Consider the following 9,347-nt stretch of genomic DNA (forward strand, 5'->3'; position numbering starts at 1 on the left):
ACGCCTGCTGTGTTTGGCCTTCCACCTCCTCAAAGCCACCTTCCTCCTCTGACTCCTCTTCTTCAGACTCCTCTCTCTGCGTTGCCTCTCTCTGCGTTATTATAAGGTGTGTTAAGTAGTACTATTCCTATCTGTTTAATCACTGTTACGTCCCCTATTAGGTGACGTGTATATGGCATCGATTTTAGGAACGGGGGATGGAAAAAGATGCTTGGTCGGTCCTCCTACTTCAAATTTGGGGCACTGCACGTGCAATCTAATGTGCCACCAGATATGAGTGGTGTTTTAAGTAGTACTATTCTTATCAGTTTAATCCCTGTTACGACCCCTATCAGAGGACGTTTATATGGCATCGATTTTAGGAACCGGGAGATGGAAAAAGATGCTTGGTCGGTCCTCTTAATTCCAATCTGGGGCACTGCGCGCGTGCGCTGTGTAATGTACTGTGCAATCCCAATATGTGTGGTGTGTTAAGTAGTACTATTCCTATCAGTTTAATCCCTGTTACGTTCACTAGTATTATTATTACTATAAGGTGTGTTAAAGGGAACCTGTCACCAGTTTTATGGTGTCCTAACTAAGGGCAACATAAATAAGTGACTGATTCGCTTAGCAAAATGCTGGGTCACTTTCTTTAATTGACCCAGTCAATCAGCCAACATCTTGTATTGAAAATCTCCAGCTGATAATGATGTCATGAATATTCATGAGCTACTGACTCTCCCCGCCCAACTGCTGCTGAATGACAGTTTTTTTCCATTTGAATCAGCAGCAGGTGGGCAGGGGAGGGGCTATAGCTCTGAATTAAATATACACTGGACTCAATGGCATCACGCTGGAATCGAATCAGCTCATTAGCATGCGGCATGCAGCATCTTTGTGTGTATATTATGAGGTAACCATCTGTCACACCAGTAAGTGAATACATCTAAGTTACTTTTTAGTAGTCAATGATTTGTATATAATTAGTTAGATTATAATCAAATATCCACATGACAGGTTCCCTTTAAGTAGTACTATTCTTATCAGTTTAATCCCTGTTATGTCCCCTATCAGGAGACATGTATATGGAATCGATTTTAGGAACCAGGAGATGGAAAAAGATGCTTGATCGGTCCTCCTACTTCAAATTTGGGGCACTGTGCATGCAATCTACTGTGCCACCAGATAGGAATAGTACTACTTAACACACCACTCCTATCAGTTTAATCCCTGTTACGTCCCCTATCAGGGGACGTGTATGAAATAGATTTTAGACAACCGCAAAGAGCTGTCAATAGTTGACACACTCATGACATAAATTTTATTTCTCTATGTGTCAATCTTGGTGTAGTGATGACTGTGCTCTTGCGCATGTTTGGGAGATTGCAGGCAATGGGGATTTTTCAAAGCCTATGGTCGTGCTGAGGTAGTTCAGTGACAGTTAAGTGACCCAGAAAACAATGATTCTGCAGTGTGGGCCCATTATTGGCCTAGTAGGCTTTAATGATCACCTTAGATGATCACAAAGAAAATTAATGTTTTTTCTATGCAAAATTATCCAGCCGATCGCTTTTGGTCTGTTCACAATGAAGCAACAACCTTATCATCTGGAGTGTGCAAACATTGCCATTGCCAACACAGTCATAGAGGTGGTCGCTTCATTGTGATACGCAAGCCCCTTCACTACAGCAAGGTAACGATCACAAAGGGGAATTGACACATGTATTTGCCTTTTTTTTTGGGGGTTTTAAAGCCACAGTGCAGCACCAGAGGCCAGAAAAATTAGGCATGTACAGGCCTGAAAAATTAGGTATTGTTGCAGCCGCTACTGTAGCAGCAGCCAGAGAAATTGATGTTTGTTTTCCCAGACAGAAAGTGCCCTAAAACATTGCGGCTTGAACCCTAGTTGGTGGCGGATAAGTCACGCAAGTCACCTGGCATTCAGAGATAAAATACAGCAGCGTGTGGACCATTTTTAGCCCAAGGCAGCTCATCTCATCACCAGGCCTTTTTTAGACGAATGTATTGCCCACTGTCAGTCCCTTTGGGATCCATCCCTCATTCATCTTAATAAAGGTGAGGTAATCTAGACTTTTTTGACCTAGGCGACTTCTCTTCTGAGTGACAATACCTCCTGCTGCGCTGAAGGTCCTTTCTGACAGGAAACTTTAAGCGGGGCAGCCCAAAAGTTCTATCGCAAATTGGGATAGCTCAGGCCACAGGTCAAGCCTGCACACCCAGTAGTCAAGGGGTTCATCGCTCCTCAGAGTGTAAATATCTGCAGTAAAGGCGAGGTAGTCTGCTACCTGTCGGTCGAGTCGTTCTCTGATGGTGGACCACGAAGGGCTGTGGCGATGCTTAGGACTTAAAAAGCTCAGCATGTCCTCCATCAACAACACGTCTGTAAAGCGTCCTGTCCTTGCCGGCGTGGTCATGGTAGGAGGAGGATTACTTTCACCTCTTCCCCTGTTAGATTCCCATTGTGCTTTGACATCACCCTTATACGCTGTGTAAAGCATACTTTTTAATTTATTTTGGAGCTGCTTCATTCTTTCCGACTTCCGGTAATTCGGTAACATTTCAGGCACTTTCTGCTTATACCGGGGGTCTAGTAGCGTGGACACCCAGTACAGGTAGTTCTTCTTCAGCCTTTTTATACGAGGGTCCCTCAACAGGCACGACAGCATAAAAGACCCCATTTGCACAAGGTATGATGCCGAGCTACTCATGTCCCGTTCCTCGTCCTCAGTGATCTCACTGAAGGTATGTTCTTCCCCCCAGCCACATACAACACCACGGGGACCAGATAGGTGACAACGAGCACCCTGGGATGCCTGTTGTGGTTGGTCTTCCTCCTCCTCCTCAAAGCCACATTCCTCCTCCGACTCCTCTTCCTCACACTCCTCTTCCGCCGTTGCTGCAGGTCCAGCAAGGGATGCTGATAAGGCTGTTTCTGGTGGTGGTGATGGTGACCACAACTCTTCCTCTTCCCGCTCATCTACGGCCTCATCCAGCACCCTTCGCAGGGCACGCTCCAGGAAGAAAACAAATGGGATGATGTCGCTGATGGTGCCTTCAGTGGGACTGACTAGGTTTGTCACCTCCTCAAAAGGACACATGAGCCTACAGGCATTGTGCATGAGCGTCCAGTAACGTGGCAAAAAAATTCCCAGCTCCGCAGAGGCTGTCCTAACATCCCGGTCATACAAATAGTCGTTGACGGCTTTTTCTTGTTGGAGCAGGCGGTCGAACATTAGGAGTGTTGAATTCCAACGTTTTGGGCTGTCGCAAATCAAGCACCTCACTGGCATGTTGTTTTGCCGCTGGATATCTGAAAAGTGCGCCATGGCCGTGTAGGAACGCCTGAAATGGCCACACACCTTCCTGGCCTGCTCCAGGATGTCCTGTAAGCCTGGGTACTTATGCACAAAGCGTTGTATGATCAGATTACACACATGTGCCATGCACGGCACATGTGTCAACTTGCCCAAATTCAATGCCGCAAACAAATTGCTTCTGTTGTCACACACCACTTTGCTAATCTCCAGTTGGTGCAGAGTCAGCCACTGATCCACCTGTGCGTTCATGGCGGACAGAAGTGCTGGTCCGGTGTGACTCTCTGCTTTCAGGCAAGATGGCGTGACACTGCCGAATCCGGGATGTGGAATAGCCCCTGGGGAGCTGGGGGGGTGCCGTTGATGTGGAGCAAGATGCAGCAGCAGAAGAGGACTCAGCCGAGGAGGTTATGGAAGAGGATGGAGTAGGAGGAGTAGAGGAGGTGGCAGCAGGCCTGCCTGCAAGTCGTGGCGGTGTCACCAACTCCTCTGCAAAGCGACGCATTCCATGCTTGGCAGCCATCAGCAGGTTTACCCAATGCGCAGTGTAGGTGATATTCCTGCCCTGACCGTGCTTTGCAGACCAGGTATCAGTGGTCAGATGGACCCTTGCCCCAACACAGTGTGCCAGACATGCCATTACTTCCTTTTGCACAATCGAGTACAGGTTGGGGATTGCCTTTTGTGCAAAGTAATTTCGGCCAGGTACCTTCCACTGCGATGTCCCAATAGCTACAAATTTTTTGAAGGCCTCAAAATCCACCAACTTGTATGGTAAAAGTTGGCGGGTTAGGAGTTCAGACAAGCCAGCTGTCAGACGCCGGGCAAGGGGGTGACTTTGTGACATTGGCTTCTTACACTCAAACATGTCCTTGACAGACACCTGACTGTGGGCAAATAAACAGGAACTGCTCAAGGCGGGAGACGGAGTGGCGGATGGTTGAGAGGGGGCAAGGAGGACAGCAGTGGTTGACGTGGCTGAAGATGCTGGACCAGGAGGAGGATGGCGGCTTTGAGTTTGTGTGCTGCTTGTACTCATGTGTTTATCCCATAGGCGTTTGTGATGTGCGATCATGTGCTTCGCAAAGCAGTTGTACCTAGGTGGGTGTTTGACTTCCCACGACTCAGTTCTTTTGGCACAGGTTGCAAATGGCATCACTGTTGTCAGAGGCAGACACAAAAAAAAATGCCACACTGCTGAGCTCTGCAATGATGGCATTCTGGTGGTGGCAACAGCATGCGTTGATTGGCATGCTGTCTGGCTGACCCCGGGTGCTGTCTGACTGTGCCACTAGCTCCTTGTGACGACCTCCCACTGCTTCCAACTCTTCTCCTCCTCCTCTCTGTCTCCCCATTTGAACTTTCCCCCTGTTCGTCTTCTCTTCTAGCGGGCACCCACGTGACAGCCACGGACACATCATCATCATGAACCGCTTCACTTGTATCTGACAACTCAGCAAAGGAAGCAGCAGCGGGTACAACATCATCATCATCACACCATACGTCCAAGTGTGTAATGCTGCCTGAATGAAACATATCCCTTTTATCTACATCCTCTGGCAATAATGGTTGCGTATCACTCATTTCTTCCAACTGATGTGTAAATAACTCCTCTGACAGATCAAGTGAAGCGGCTGAGGTGCTAGTGTTGGTGGTGGCGGCAGGCGGGCGAGTGGCAACTTGAGAGGTACCCGAAGCTAAGTTGGAGGAGGATGGTGCTTCAAGGTTCCGAGCGGAAGCCGAAGTCAATTAGTGGCACTATGCTTACAAGCTACTGTGACACCAGATATGAGTGGCACTGTGCACTGGCAGAAGTTGGCAGAGTAGACGCTGTAGGCCTGACACACACGCTTGCAGACAACTAACTGCTATTCAATCTATTACAGTCAAATTTCTGACTGCTCTAATTTCACAGTCAAATTTCTAGTCTTTTTAAATGAACACTACTGTTATATCAGATATGAGTTGCACTGGTGTGACACTGTGCCCTGGCAGGCCCTGAAACACTCACGTGTGAAGGGCAGGCAACTGACTGCTATTATTTCACAGTCAAATTTTGATTTTTTTCAAATGAACACTACTGTTACACCAGATATGAGTTGCACTGGTGTGACACTGTGCCCTGGCAGGGCCTGAAACGCACACGTGTGAAGGGCAGGCAACTAACTGCTCTTATTTCACAGTAAAATTTCTAGTTTTTTTTAATGAACACTACTGTTTAGGGATGAGCGAACCCGAACTGTATAGTTCGGGTTCGTACCGAATTTTGGGGTGTCCGTGACACGGACCCGAACCCGGACATTTTCGTAAAAAGTTTGGGTTCGGTGTTCGTCGCTTTCTTGGCACTTTTTGAAAGGCTGCAAATCAGCCAATCAACAAGCGTCATACTACTTGCCCCAAGAGGCCATCACAACCATGCCTACTATTGGCATGGCTGTGATTGGCCAGTGCAGCATGTGACCCAGCCTCTATTTAAGCTGGAGTCACGTAGCGCCGCACGTCACTCTGCTCTGATCAGTGTAGGAAGAGGATGCAGCTGCTGTTAGGGCGAGATTAGGCAGTGATTAACTCAGCAAAAACACTTAATTCAGTGATCGATCTACAGCTGTGGATCATTGAACTGCTGCTATTTAATTGCTCACTGTTTTTAGGCTGCCCAGCGCATTTTTCAGTCACTTTTTTCTGGAGTGATCGGCGGCCACTTTGTGTCTTGTGGTGCGCCAGCACAAGCTGCCACCAAGTCCATTTAACCATCAATAGTGTGGTTATTTTTTTTGCTATATCCTACATCAGGGGCTTGGCTGTGCTTGCTATTTTATTGAGGGGGGAAATACAATTGCCAAAATAGCAGTACCCTAAATCTGGTGTTTCAGCTGTGGCTAGCCAATTGTAATGCTGTATGCTGTCTGGCAAAGGATATATTTTTGTTCTGGGTTGAAATACAATTCCCAACTTAGCAATTCCCTAAATCAGTGGTTTCTGCTGTATCAGGCCAAGTTTAAATCGATCCATAAAAGGGTATATTAGATTGAAGGTGCGGATAGTGTCATCCTCAATAACTTCACACGCTACCGTGCATTTACAAGTTTAATTCTGTCCGTAAACGTATACCTGTCACCCAGCGCCTAAATAATAGGCCTAAAATTTATATTCAGCTAAATCTGTGGTGTCCGCCAAAGCACAGTTTTTGTCCTGGGTTGAAATACAATTCCCAACTTAGCAATTCCCTAAATCAGTGGTTTCTGCTGTATCAGGCCAACTTTAAATCTATCCATAAAAGGGTATATTAGATTGAAGGTGCGGATAGGGTCAACCTCAATAACTTCACACTCTACCGTGCATTTCCAAGTCTAATTCTGTCCATAAACGTATACCTGTCATCCAGTGCCTAAATACTAGGCCTACAATTTATATTCAGCTAAATCTGTCATTATTGCTGTGGCTGGTCAAGTTATTTGGTGTCCGTCAAAGCACAGTTTTTGTTCTGGGTTGAAATACAATTCCCAACTTAGCAATTCCCTAAATTTGTGGTTTCTGCTGTATCAGGCTTACTTTAAATCTATTCATAAAAGGTTATATTAGATTAAAGGTGCGGATAGTGTCATCCTCAATAACTTCACACGCTACCGTGCATTTCCAAGTCTAATTCTGTCCGTAAATGTATACCTGTCATCCAGCGCCTAAATACTAGGCCTACAATTTATATTCAGCTAAATCTGTCGTTACTGCTGTGCCTATAATACTAAATAGATAGCCAGATAGTGTTAGGTGTCTGTAAAAAAAGGCTTGAATTTGAATTCAATACATTTTCTTATTGTGGTGAACAGTAACAATGAGGAAAACATCTAGTAAGGGACACGGACGCGGACATGGTCGTGGTGTTGTTAGTGGACCCGCTGGTGCTGGAAGAGGACATGGCCGTTCTGCCACAGCCACATGTCGTAGTGAACCAACTACCTCAGGTCCTAGTAGCCGCCAGAATTTACAGTGATATTTGGTGGGGCCCAATGCCGTTCTAAGGATGGTAAGGCCTGAGCAGGTACAGGCATTAGTCAATTGGGTCACCGACAGAGGATCCAGCACGTTCACATTATCTCCCACCCAGTCTTCTGCAGAAAGCGCACAGATGGCGCCTGAAAACCAAGCCCATTGGTCTGTCACATCACCCCCATGCATACCAGGGAAACTGTCTGAGCCTCAAGTTATGCAGCAGTCTCTTATGCTGTTGGAAGACTCTGCTGGCAGGGTTTCTCAAGGGCATCCACCTAGCCCTTCCCCAGCGGTGGAAGACATAGAATGCACTGACGCACAACCGCTTATTTTTCCTGATGATGAGGACATGGGAATACCACCTCAGCACGTCTCTGATGATGACGAAACACAGGTGCCAACTGCTGCGTCTTTCTGCAGTGTGCAGACTGAACAAGAGGTCAGGGAGGAAGACTGGGTGTAAGACGATGCAGGGGTCGATGAGGTCCTAGACCCCACATAGAATGAAGGTCGTGCCACTGACTTTCACAGTTCGGAGGAAGAGGCTACTGACCGAAAAGCCTGCTACTGACCGCCGCCATCTGGGACCGAGCACCCCAAAGGCAGCTTCAAGGAGTTCCCTGGCATGGCATTTCTTCAAACAATGTGCTGACGACAAGACCCGAGTGGTTTTCACGCTGTGCCATCAGAGCCTGAAGCGAGGCATTAACGTTCTGAACCTTAGCACAACCTGCATGACCAGGCACCTGCATGCAAAGCATGAACTGCAGTGGAGTAAACACCTTAAAAACAAGGAACTCACTCAGGCTCCCCCTGCTACCTCTTCTGCTGCTGCCGCCTCGGCCTCTTTCTCCGCCTCTGGAGGAACGTTGGCACCTGCCACCCAGCAAACAGGGGATGTACCACCAACACCACCACCTCCGTCACCAAGCATCTCAACCATGTCACACGGCAGCGTTCAGCTCTCCATCTCACAAACACTTGAGAGAAAGCGTAAATTCCCACCTTGCCACCCTTGTTCCCTGGCCCTGAATGCCAGGATTTCTAAACTACTGGCCTATGAAATGCTGTCATTCAGGCTGGTGGACACAGACAGCTTCAAACAGCTCATGTCGCTTGCTGTCCCACAGTATGTTGTTCCCAGCCACCACTACTTCTCCAAGAGAGCTGTTCCTTCCCTGAACAACCAAGTATCCGATAAAATCAAGTGTGCACTGCGCAACGCCATCTGTGGCAAGGTACACCTAACCACAGATACGTGGACCAGTAAGCACGGCCAGGGACGCTATATCTCCCTAACTGCACAGTGGGTAAATGTAGTGGCAGCTGGGCACCAGGCAGAGAGCTGTTTGGGGCTTGTCCTTCCGCCGCCAAGGATCGCAGGGCAACATTCTTTGCCTCCTGTTGCCTCCTCCTCCTATTCGGCTTCCTCCTCCTCTTCTTCCACCTGCTCATCCAGTCAGCCACACACCATTTACCACCAACTTCAGCACAGCCCAGGGTAAATGTCAGCAGGCCATTCTGAAACTCATATGTTTGGGGGACAGGCCCCACACTGCACAGGAGTTGTGGCGGGGTATAGAACAACATACCGGCGAGTGATTGCTGCCGGTGAGCCTCAAGCCTCGCCTGGTGGTGTGCGATAATGGGCGAAATCTCGTTGCAGCTCTGGGACTAGCCGGTTTGACGCACATCCCTTGCCTGGCGCATGTGCTGAATTTGGTGGTGCAGAAGTTCATTCACAACTACCCCAAGATGTCAGAGCTGCTGCATAAAGTGCGGGCCGTCTGTTCGTGCTTCCGGCGTTCACATCCTGCCGCTGCTCGCCTGTCTGCGCTACAGCGTAACTTCGGCCTTCGCGCTCACCGCCTTATATGGGAACTCCACCTTGCACACGCTGGACAGACTGTGCGAGCAGCAGCAGGCCATAGTGGAGTTTCAGCTGCAGCACGCACGGGTCAGTCGCACTGCGGAACAGCACCACTTCACCACCAATGACTGGGCCTCCATGCGAGACCTGTGTGCCCTGTTGCGCTGTTT

Source organism: Bufo gargarizans, chromosome 7 (genome assembly GCF_014858855.1).
Source record: "Bufo gargarizans isolate SCDJY-AF-19 chromosome 7, ASM1485885v1, whole genome shotgun sequence".
Classification (NCBI taxonomy): domain Eukaryota; kingdom Metazoa; phylum Chordata; class Amphibia; order Anura; family Bufonidae; genus Bufo; species Bufo gargarizans.